The following is an 11670-nucleotide window of genomic DNA, read 5'->3' as shown; positions in this document are numbered from 1 at the left end:
CATTTTAGGTATCAAATTTGCGATGCATTTTATCATTTCAATCCTTGTTTTTTTTGATAGTGTCACCTCATCTGACCGTTTGCCAAGAATAAATTCTGTTTGTTCTATTTCACTCATCTCCGTGAATTTCACGTAGTCGGTGACAGGGAGGAAATTCACAATTGACTTTAGAATCAAGTCTCTTTCAGCGAAGAGAATGTGGCATTCAATGAGGAAATGGACCACTATATCAGTTACCGTTTTACCACATAGCTTACAGACGACGGGATAGACTTCCGAGACAAATGACAGCTGTATTAGCTCTCCCAACAGCCATGTTTCTCTAACACTAAGCTTAGATATTTTCCAAAAGGGATGTATATCATCTAGTTTGACATGAACACTGCTGAAAATACGCAAACCATCCTTTCCTGCCAATGATTCTCTCCGTTGTTTTCTTCATACGTCTGTGACACTCTTTTGATAAATTGTTTCCCTGGACCTTTTAGATGGAATGTCATCATCTGGATTGCATAATCTGAAGAATCCCTCTATATTATACTTTTCCATTATCTTATGTACATCCGGTATACATCCTAATGAACGCTTGTTCTTGGTCAAATATGTTGTCAATCTTGTGTCGAAAATTTGTTTCCATAGAAAAACATCCTCTCCTGTACATAGCTTATTCCAAAGGAAAAGCTTGGACTGTTGAATTTTCGTGTTAATCTCACGAAGGCCTAATGAGGCTATGGTTACTGCGTTCGGAGAACGAGTGTCGAAACCTTGTATTCTACGTGCGGCTTTACGTTGGAATATTTCGATGTTATTTAACGAATAGTTAGAAAAATTGCTCCACAATTCACAACCGAATAAAAGAGATGGTGAAATTATCCTTTTCCATATCGACACACTTGTGACGGGGCTCATTCCGTTTTTGTGGACTCCAATTGAAATGAAGCTATTCAGTTTATTTATATTTTTATTAATGGATTCTCGTATAGCAAGATCGCTTTTGAGGTTTTCATTAAAGATGATTCCCGCGTATATTTTTGAATTTTCAATTGGAAGTTGTTCCTGGCCAAGCGATACTTTGCATTTTCCAACGTCGATCCTTCTTTCAGGACGAAAAAGCACAGCTGCACTCTTGGTAGAGTTGTAATTAAGCCTCCATTTACACGAGTAGTTGTATACAATATCAAGGAGCCGTTGCAACATTCTGTTACATCCAGCTATGACACAAGTACTGTATCATCCGCTAGTAGTATACAAGGAACTTGTATGTTTTCAACCAATATACCGTTTTGGGACAAATCTAGTTCCTGCGCTAGGCCGTCAATCATGACGAGAAACATCCAGGCAGATATGGTTCGGCCTTGACCGACGCCCTGTGTGACGAAGTAGGGTTCCGACATTTTTCCACTATAGAGTACCATGACTTTCACGTTTTGAAATGAATTATACAGGAGTCTCCATGTTTTAGAATTTATTCCAAGCTGGTAAAGTTTGTAGAAAAGACCTGCTATCCAAACACTATTAAAAAGCTTTCTGGCTGTCCAAAAATGCTATACATACCGGAGAAAACGTCTCCATATTGTGAGATATACTTTCATGAAGAATGAATCCTGCCGTGATACTACCACATCCCCGGCGAAAACCTTGTTGGAATTTAGAAGGGAAATTGTTCATCTGAGAACAGAACTAACCGCCTATAAATTATTATTCGAAGAGTTTTTGAATTATCGACATTAGTGTTATATACCTATAACTGTTTACGTCAAGCCCGTCTTTGTTATTTCCTTTATATAACGTTACAACTATCCCTAACTTTAAATGTTCTCGGCAGATTTCACTTTGTATTTCAATATTGTTATATATTTTCACCAGTAATTCCACAATAATATCAGGGAGACATTGAAGATGTTCGACAGATATCCTGTCGTGACCAGCTGCTTTTCCTCTACTCATCAGCTTCAGCTCAAACAAAGTATCTTCTATTGTTATTGGTGTATCAAGGATCGTTTCAACGTTGTTAAAAGTAGGTCATAGATCCAATATGGCCGCCATGGCGTCATACCTAAAATGATTAAAATAACCATAACTCAAAAAGTATTTAAGATACAAGAGTCATGTTATGATTTGATGGTACATTGAATCTGGGGGTAACTTTTATAAAATTACAAGTTTAAGGTCAGAGGTCAAATAAAAAAAGCTCTCCCAGGGTCAAGTTAGTTTATTTTTAAAAAATCCTCATTTTTCAATCTTTTTCAAACATTTGTTCGGAATATGATGCGTTATATCATTCCGATGATTTTGATGTCTTTAGTTTATCGTTAGCGTTTGCCGTTAACGCGGTACTTCATTTTGAATATTTCTTTTGTTCTTTTTTGTGTAAAGACCATTCACATTTTAAGTTTCTTCTTAAATTCCATCAGTGGGATTCAGCACAAACTTTGATAACATGACTATGAGATAGTACTGACCAAGTCTTGTTATCATGGGGTTGGTCCGAAATCCAATATGGCCGCCACGACGTCATGTATTGAAAAGTTTAAATCGCCATAACTCAAAAACGATTCATTCTACAGAGGTTATGTAATTATGTTATTTGTAGATAAGTGCTGGCACTGACTTTTATTCACCAACAGTTTTCAGGTCAGAGGTCAAATAAAAAAGTTAGCTATGGGGTCAAAGGCCACCAAATTCTTAACTTTTTCATTTTTTTCATTTTTTTTTATTATGTTCGATGCAGTATGTTATTCCGATGATTTTGGTACCGTCGGTTTTTCTTTAGCACTTCCGGTTCAAGTGGTAAAACGTTTTGAAAATTTTCATGATTGTGCAATCATTAAAAACTCTTTAAACAACATCTTCTCAAACACCAAGAGTCCCAGGGACTTGATATTTGGCCTGTAATAATCTTGGACGAAGAACTACCACGTTTGTTATTATGAATGACCTTGACCTACATTCAAGGTCACAAGGTGTCAAATAGTCTAGAATTTTAAATGATTTCTTCTCAATAACCAAGAGTCCCAGTGACTTGATGTTTAGCCTGTTGCATACTGGGATAAAGAGCTACCTAATTTGTCATCAAGGGGTCGGTCCAAATTCCAATATGGCCGCCATAACGTCATGTATTGAAAAGTTTGAAATGGCATTCACTCAAAAAGTATTCATTTTCCAGAGGTCATTTAACTATATCAATTGTAGATAATGTTTAGGGCTAACATTTTCTTTCTACAGGTTTTAAGGTCAGATGTCAAATAACAAAGTTCGCTATTGGGTCAAAGGTCACCAAATTTTCAATTTTTTCATTTTTAATTTTTTAATATTTTTCGATGCAGTATGTTATTCTGATGATTTTGGTACCTTCAGTTTTTCTTTAGCACTTCCGGTTCAGGGTGTACGCCATTTTGAAAATTTCATGATTGCCAATCATTGTGTAATCTTTAAACGACATCTTTTCAAAAACCTAGAGATCCAAGGACTTGATATTTGGCCTGTAACATGCATGGGTGGAGGGCTACCAACTTTGTTCAAATGAATAACCTTGGTCTACATTCAAGGTCACGGATGTCAAATTGGCTAAAATCTTGAAATGCCTTCTGAATAGCCAAGGGGCCCAGGGAGTTGATATTGGGTCTGTAGCATGTTTTAATGACGGTCTAACAAGTTTGTTTAAATGAATGACCTTTACCTACATTCAAGATTATAAAGGTAAATGTTCCCCTAAGTTTGTCAAAGGTGTGAAAAGCCCGTCAAATTGTCCATGACAATTTCTAGTTGAGATTTGATATTTATAGTACAAGCCGCGTTCATTATCAGAACAGAGCAGTCTAGTAAAAGTCTAGACGTTGATGATTAGTTTCGAAATGTTAACATATGAGTCTGAGAAATAGAGATAAAGCTAAATGTGTAATATGACTTAGAAACAAATTGTCCTTCCATGCCTCTTATAGTGGTACATGTCAACGTGCCCCTATTTGTGTTAAAATATTACACCTGCAATGAATTATTCTTAACATATACCCCTTGAGTATTGTACCATCTCTAAAACGGAAACAATGCCTTGGAGACACATTGTCTTAGTGTACGCTATTGATTTCAGGCGAGAATTGATTAATAGTTCGTAGTCAACTCTCGTATATACTGTGTCACCTCATTAGCATTTTCAGAGATTACCAAGCTGCTGACGTGCTCTCTCCAATAACTCGTATGATGCATCGCAATATCTCAGGGTGCCATGAGAGACCGTATTTAGCGTTTGCTTGTTAAAAAGGGCTGAACGCATAAATGAACTGATATCTTATAAGTGTAAAGTAAGTTTTTTTAAATGCATACTCAATTGGTCAGGTGATGATACAGTGATGTGTGTCTAAGTGACGCGATTAAATCAAAATGGAAGCATTAACTCGTTTGCTTATGGCAGGGATCATTTCCATGTGTCTTGTAAATTTGTCAAAAGGCAACTGCAGACAAAGACCACAATTGGCCTCTTATGATTTGACTGACCTGGTATCTAAATCTCCATTCGGATTACAACAGTGTGAAAGGGAATGTTTCTCAGATGCAAACTGCCTGGTGATGGTTTATCATACACAGAACTTAGAATGTTATAAAGGGGTGGTCGACAACAGCGCTACAGCCACAGAAAATTTGAATTTCGTTGTAAAACGCCGTAGTGAACTCGCCTCTGATTTAAATATGTCTTACTTGTGCAACGACCAGTCGTGTGAGAACGGATTTTCTTGCGTGAGCTTATCAAGTGGTATTTCTGTCTGTATCGGTGGAGTTTGTGGACAACCGTTGTCTATTCCAAACGCTGTTGTAACCGCCAACAGTTATGCCATTTCCTCTACAGCAACATATTCTTGTAATACCGGATATTATCATATTGGTGCAGCGCAGGTCACGTGCGGGTCCTCTCTAGAATGGACTGTCCCTACTTTGGTTTGTTGTAAAGATACGTTTACTTATCACCAGGAAACAGAAATGATGTATAAGGTATTTGCTACAAGTAAAATATATTCGGATGCATTGAGTTATTGTTCCAGTTTAGGAGCGGGACTTGTAAAAGTTAATTCAACAGAAAGGATGAGCGCGTTGTCTGGGTATCTCTCGAGTGGACAATACTACACAGATGCATCGGATCTAGTCACGGAAGGTTCCTGGGTCTTTTCAGACGGAAGTAGCGTAGATATGTCGTTGTTTTCTTCCTACCGAGCCAGATGGTGAAACAACAGAAAATTGTGCAATCTTCGGAGCTGGATCTAAGCTGTACGATGTAAGATGCTCCACTAATAGAAATTTCATCTGTGAAATAAGATAAATGCGTATCGAAGATATTTCACGAATTTAACTTTGATCAAGATAACATGTACTTTCCTTGTCGGTGAGCGCCTAACATGTAATGAACGACGTGGATCACTTTCAACAACGATATTTATACGAGGTACAATGTTTACCTATTGGTTCTATTGTCACCACCCGAACTATCATTTGAAAATATTTACATTTGCCTCAATGTCAATATGGACTGCAACTATTAGTGGATAGATGTAGTGAAGATCACATGACGTGATTGTTACGTCATTTTGATCCACGTCATAGAAATGCTTCGCTATGCGTAACAAATGAATTAAATGCAGCGAGGACAAATGTTCAGAAGAATTGCGTTACCATGCCGTCATTTTGGCGGTATGTTAATGATCGTCACGGCAAGGTTTTGTTCTATGTGTCAGATTTTTTCGAATCAATCACAGTGATAATTTTGATATGAAAATGCTATTCTAATGAACATACAAGGAAATGGGTCAAGATAAAGGACGTATTTACGTAAATAAGAGAGATTTTAACATTTCAACATATGTAAATATCATAATTAAACGCTTGTTAGTTGGATTATATCTATTTTCACAATAAATGCAATTTTGGATGACAGTTTAATATTCATGGCGCCTTAACGGATTTATTTGTCATCTAAATTGTATTTATATTGACAATTAATACAATCTAACAAAAGTTAAGTTTTTAATGGTGTCTTGACCCGAATTTGATCAGATCTGTTTGACGTGTGTCGTCAGTGAAGAGGAAGACGCTTGTTCTTCCGAAGTACCTGGTCATAGTCTCTTGTACTTTTTCTATATATGCATATGTGTGTATCTCTAAATATGTTAGTATCTCTATATATGTGTGTATCTCTCTATATATGTGTATCTCTATATATGTGTGTATCTCTATATATGTGTGTATCTCTATATATGTGTGTATCTCTATATATGTTTATATCTCTATATATGTGTATCTCTATATATGTGAGTATCTCTATATATGTGTGTATCTCTATATATGTGTGTATCTCTATATACATGTATGTGTATCTCTATATATGTGTGTATTTCTATATATGTGTGTATCTCTATATGCGTGTGTATATCTATATATTATGTTAGTATCTCTATATATGTGTATATTTCTATATTGGTGTGTATCTCTATATATGTGTGTATCTCTATATATGTGTGTATCTCTATATATGTGTATATATCTATATATGCGAGTATCTCTATATATGTGTATCTCTATATATGTGAGTATCTCTATATATGTGTGTATCTCTATATATGTGTGTGTATCTCTATATATGTGAGTATCTCTATATATGTGTATATATCTATATATGCGAGTATCTCTATATATGTGTATCTCTATATATGTGAGTATCTCTATATATGTGTGTATCTCTATATATGCGTGTGTATCTCTATATATGTGTATCTCTATATATGTGAGTATCTCTATATATGTGGTGTGCATATCAGAGTGATTGTAGTTTCATTTTCGAAATGTTCTTGCACTGGTCGGATGAAACAAGACCTTTAACCAATAGATAAAGAGCGTCTTACACTCGTGGCTATGCCATATGGAATTTATTAAACGAGTTCAATAATTTGATATGACACGAGAATGTAGGCGAGTGGCATGTCAAATTATTGAACGAGTTAAACAAATTTCATCTGACATAGCCACGAGTGTAGAATTTTATTTATCAAATAACTACTCTTTACGAGATTATAAGCAAAAACCTTTCAATTTTTTTTCTACACAAGATAGGCGAAATCCGGCTCGGATCGGACGTGTCCGTCTATCCAAACAATCACGTGTCGTCACATAGTTATTTAAGGAATGCAATTTATCTTTTCAACATTCATGAGGTCATAACAACATTGGCCTCTGGACAAATTCCATGAATCGCATTGATAAATATGTCCAGAAAGCCAATGTGGTTATGACCTCATGAATGTTGAAAAATTATTTTCTTTCCTAATATTTACATTTTGATTATTTTAAATTGTATCTGTTTAAGCACCCAATAATAAAAAGATGAATTTTTTGATGTGTTTATCTGGGAGTGACGTCGGAGAGAGAACAGCCGTTTTCTCGGTAAAGTGTGAGACATTTCTTGGCACGGTCTTAGCAACCGTCACAACAACACAAACATAATGTAGTTCAAAACTACAATACTTATTCTGTGAGATTTTTGGAGTGATTTTTTGTTTATGTTTTGAACATTTAGGGAGACCGTAACAACATCGTATTTATGAAAATATTACACTGATCATGTTTATTTAAAAGAATACAAGAAGAATAAATCCGACGACGGAGCGTACTACCTGTGGTAACGCGATTCCCGACATTGTTACACACTATAATGAGGCTAATCAGGGGTTATTATGAAAAATGAATACAATTTTCGCCAATGCTTTCAATCATACAGAATGTAAATATTTTAACGTAACATATATATTATGACGTCACAATAGTGTAATTACACATGATATTTATGACATGGCCGTATAACATGGCAGAACGGGCAAGTTATGGGATAGATTTGGCCATATATGTTATATACATATCATTATCAACATTTAAGTGAGTTTCCGGAATCTGTCTTTTTTTCTCTATTTGTGCACTGTATTACGTAATTTGTAACCGGAAGTTATTTTTATGCTTGATTTGGTGAATAAAAAAGAGACTTTGAACTGCAACACATGTTTGGTATTTTGCCAATCGATCCCCATACATACATTACAACACAATAATTTAACATTTTGTCTGATTGAGTGTGTAGTTGATCTTAGCCATAACTGCCAAGATAGCTGCCAATGTTAGCTTTCGACTATATAAAATATATTTCAGTTGAATAAAATGAATTTTCAAATTTTAAAGAGCATCAACTTCCGAAATAAGATTCTATCGAGGGAAATTTTTAAGCTTTTGATTTGAGTTTTAGTAAATATTTTTTGCTGGTATCAATGTTCTGATCTGAATTACACCAAGCAATGACCTTGCCGTTTGCAGATGTGATACAAGAATTGTCCCTGAAAACAAAGACAACAGCATTCAACAAAAAGTTTGTGTACAATACCAGTACGCTCACTATGAACATGACAATGCTATATTCCAGCAATGAAGAGATACATTTTGTAGTTCATGACTTCGTATTCAATAATCAGAATGGAACAGTTTTATTTCATGTCGGGCTTTAAAAACGTGATATCAGAACATAAGAAACGAGTCATCAACTGTAAGGAAAGGAGAAATAAATCAAACCAAAAACAAAACAAAAAACAAAACAAAAACATTTTGATTGCAGATCAAAAGTTTCAACTTGTAAAATAGTTACATTCTGCTACTGTCACCTGAATAAAAACTGACTATCAATAAATGATGTGTAGATACGTTCTTTTTTATGTAATGTTGTGTGATACATATACAGGTTCTGAATAATATTACAGTTTATATTTGTATATAAATTGTAAATCTAAATTATATATGTGTGTTTTGTTCAGTGTTAGCCCACAAGCATGGATTATAACTTATATTATAACCTATACACGAATCCATGCTGCAGTGACAGCCGCTTTTTGTACGAAGGAGAAACCCTCATTGTGTGAAGGAGAAACCATCATTGTATGAAGGAGAAACCCGTCATTGTGTGAAGGAGAAACCATCATTGTGTGAAGGAGAAACCATCATTTGTGAATGAGAAACCGTCATTGTATGAAGGAGAAACCGTCATTGTGTGAAGGAGAAATCCCTCATTGTGTGAAGAAGGAACCCCTAATTGTGTGAAGGAGAAACCCCTCATTGTATGAAGGAGAAACCCCAATTGTGTGAAGGAGGAACCCTTCATTGTATGAAGGAGAAATCCCTCATTGTGTGAAAGAGAAACCCTCATTGTGTGAAGAAGAAACCCCTCATTGTGTGAAGGAGAAACCATCGTTGTGTGGAGGAGAAACCCGTCATTGTGTGAAGGAGAAACCCGTCATTGTGTGAAGGAGAAACCATCATTGTGGGAAGGTGAAACCCGTCATTGTGGGAAGGAGAAACCCGTCATTGTCTGAAGGAGAACCCCGCCATTGTATAAAGGAGAAACCCGTCATTGTGTGAAGGAGAAACCCGCCATTGTATGAAGAAGAAACCCTCATTTTGTGAAGAAGAAACCCGTCATTGTGTGAAGGAAAAACCACTCATTTGTGAAGAAGAAACCCGTCATTGTGTGAAGGAGAAACCCGTCATTGTGTGAAGGAGAAACCCTCATTGTGGGAAGGAGGAACCACTCATTGTATGAAGAAGAAACCCTTATTTTGTGAAGGAGAAACCCGTCATTGTGTGAAGGAGAAACCATCATTGTGTGAAGGAGAAACCATCATTTGTGAATGAGAAACCGTCATTGTATGAAGGAGAAACCGTCATTGTGTGAAGGAGAAATCCCTCATTGTGTGAAGAAGGAACCCCTAATTGTGTGAAGGAGAAACCCCTCATTGTATGAAGGAGAAACCCCAATTGTGTGAAGGAGGAACCCTTCATTCTATGAAGGAGAAATCCCTCATTGTGTGAAAGAGAAACCCTCATTGTGTGAAGAAGAAACCCCTCATTGTGTGAAGGAGAAACCATCGTTGTGTGAAGGAGAAACCCGTCATTGTGTGAAGGAGAAACCCGTCATTGTGTGAAGGAGAAACCATCATTGTGGGAAGGTGAAACCCGTCATTGTGGGAAGGAGAAACCCGTCATTGTGGGAAGGAGAAACCCGTCATTGTCTGAAGGAGAACCCCGCCATTGTATAAAGGAGAAACCCGTCATTGTGTGAAGGAGAAACCCGCCATTGTATGAAGAAGAAACCCTCATTTTGTGAAGAAGAAACCCGTCATTGTGTGAAGGAAAAACCACTCATTTTGTGAAGAAGAAACCCGTCATTGTGTGAAGGAGAAACCCGTCATTCTGTGAAGGAGAAACCCTCATTGTGGGAAGGAGGAACCACTCATTGTATGAAGAAGAAACCCTTATTTTGTGAAGGAGAAACCCGTCATTGTGTGAAGGAGAAACCATCGTTGTCTGAAGGAGAACCCCGCCATTGTATAAAGGAGAAACCCGTCATTGTGTGAAGGAGAAACCCGCCATTGTATGAAGAAGAAACCCTCATTTGGAAGAAGACCCTCATTTTTAAAGGGAAACCCCTCATTTGAAACGAACCCTCATTGTGGAAGGGAAACCTCATTGTGTAGGAAACCTCCTTTGGGAGAAACCCTCATTGTATGAAGGAACCCTATTTGTGAAGAAAAACCCTCATTGGTGAAGGAAAACCCTCATTGGAAGGAACCCTCATTTGGGAAGAGAAACCCCATTGTGAAAGAACCCATTGTGAAGGGAAACCTCATGTGTAAGGAACCCCATGTTGAAAGAAACCCCCATTGTGAAGGGAACCCCACTTGAGGAGAAACCCCGCCATTTTAAGAAAACCCTATGGTGGAAGGAAACCCTCCCTGGGATCGGAAACCCATTTGTAGGAAAACCCCCTTGTTGAAGAGAAAACCCCATTGCCCGAAGAAAACCATCATTGTGAAGGAACCCCCCATGTGTAAGAAAACCTCATTTGAAGGAAAACCTCATTGTTAAGGAAACCTCATTGTGAAGGGAAACCATCATTGTGTGAAGGAGAAACCCTCATTGTATGAAGGCAGAACCCGACATTATAGTGAAGGAGAAACCCGTCATTTTGTGTAGGAGAAACCCTCATTGTATGAAGGAGAAACCCGTCATTGTGTGAAGGAGAAACCCCTCATTGTGTGAAGGAGAAACCATCGTTGTGTGAAGGAGAAACCCGTCATTGTGAGAAGGAGAAACCCGTCATTGTGTGAAGGAGAAACCATCATTGTGGGAAGGTGAAACCCGTCATTGTGGGAAGGAGAAACCCGTCATTGTGTGAAGGAGAAACCCTCATTGTGGGAAGGAGGAACCACTCATTGTATGAAGAAGAAACCCTTATTTTGTGAAGAAGAAACCCGTCATTGTGTGAAGGAGAAACCCCTCATTGTGTGAAAGAGAAACCCTCATTATGTGAAGGAGAAACCCTCCATTGTATGAAAGAGAAACCCTGATTGTGTGAAGGAGAAACCCGTCATTGTGTATAGGAGAAACCATCATTGTTAGAAAGAGAAACCCCTCATTGTGTGAAGGAGAAACCCTCATTATGTGAAGGAGAAACCCGCCATTGTATGAAAGAGAAACCCTGATTGTGTGAAGGAGAAACCCGTCATTGTGTATAGGAGAAACCATCATTGTGTGAAGGAGAAACCTCTCATTGTGTGAAGGAGAAACCTCTCATTGCCTGAATGAGAAACCATC

This window comes from Pecten maximus, chromosome 7 (assembly GCF_902652985.1).
Source record: "Pecten maximus chromosome 7, xPecMax1.1, whole genome shotgun sequence".
Taxonomy (NCBI): Eukaryota; Metazoa; Mollusca; class Bivalvia; order Pectinida; family Pectinidae; genus Pecten; species Pecten maximus.
Note: the sequence above shows the minus strand (reverse complement) of the source record.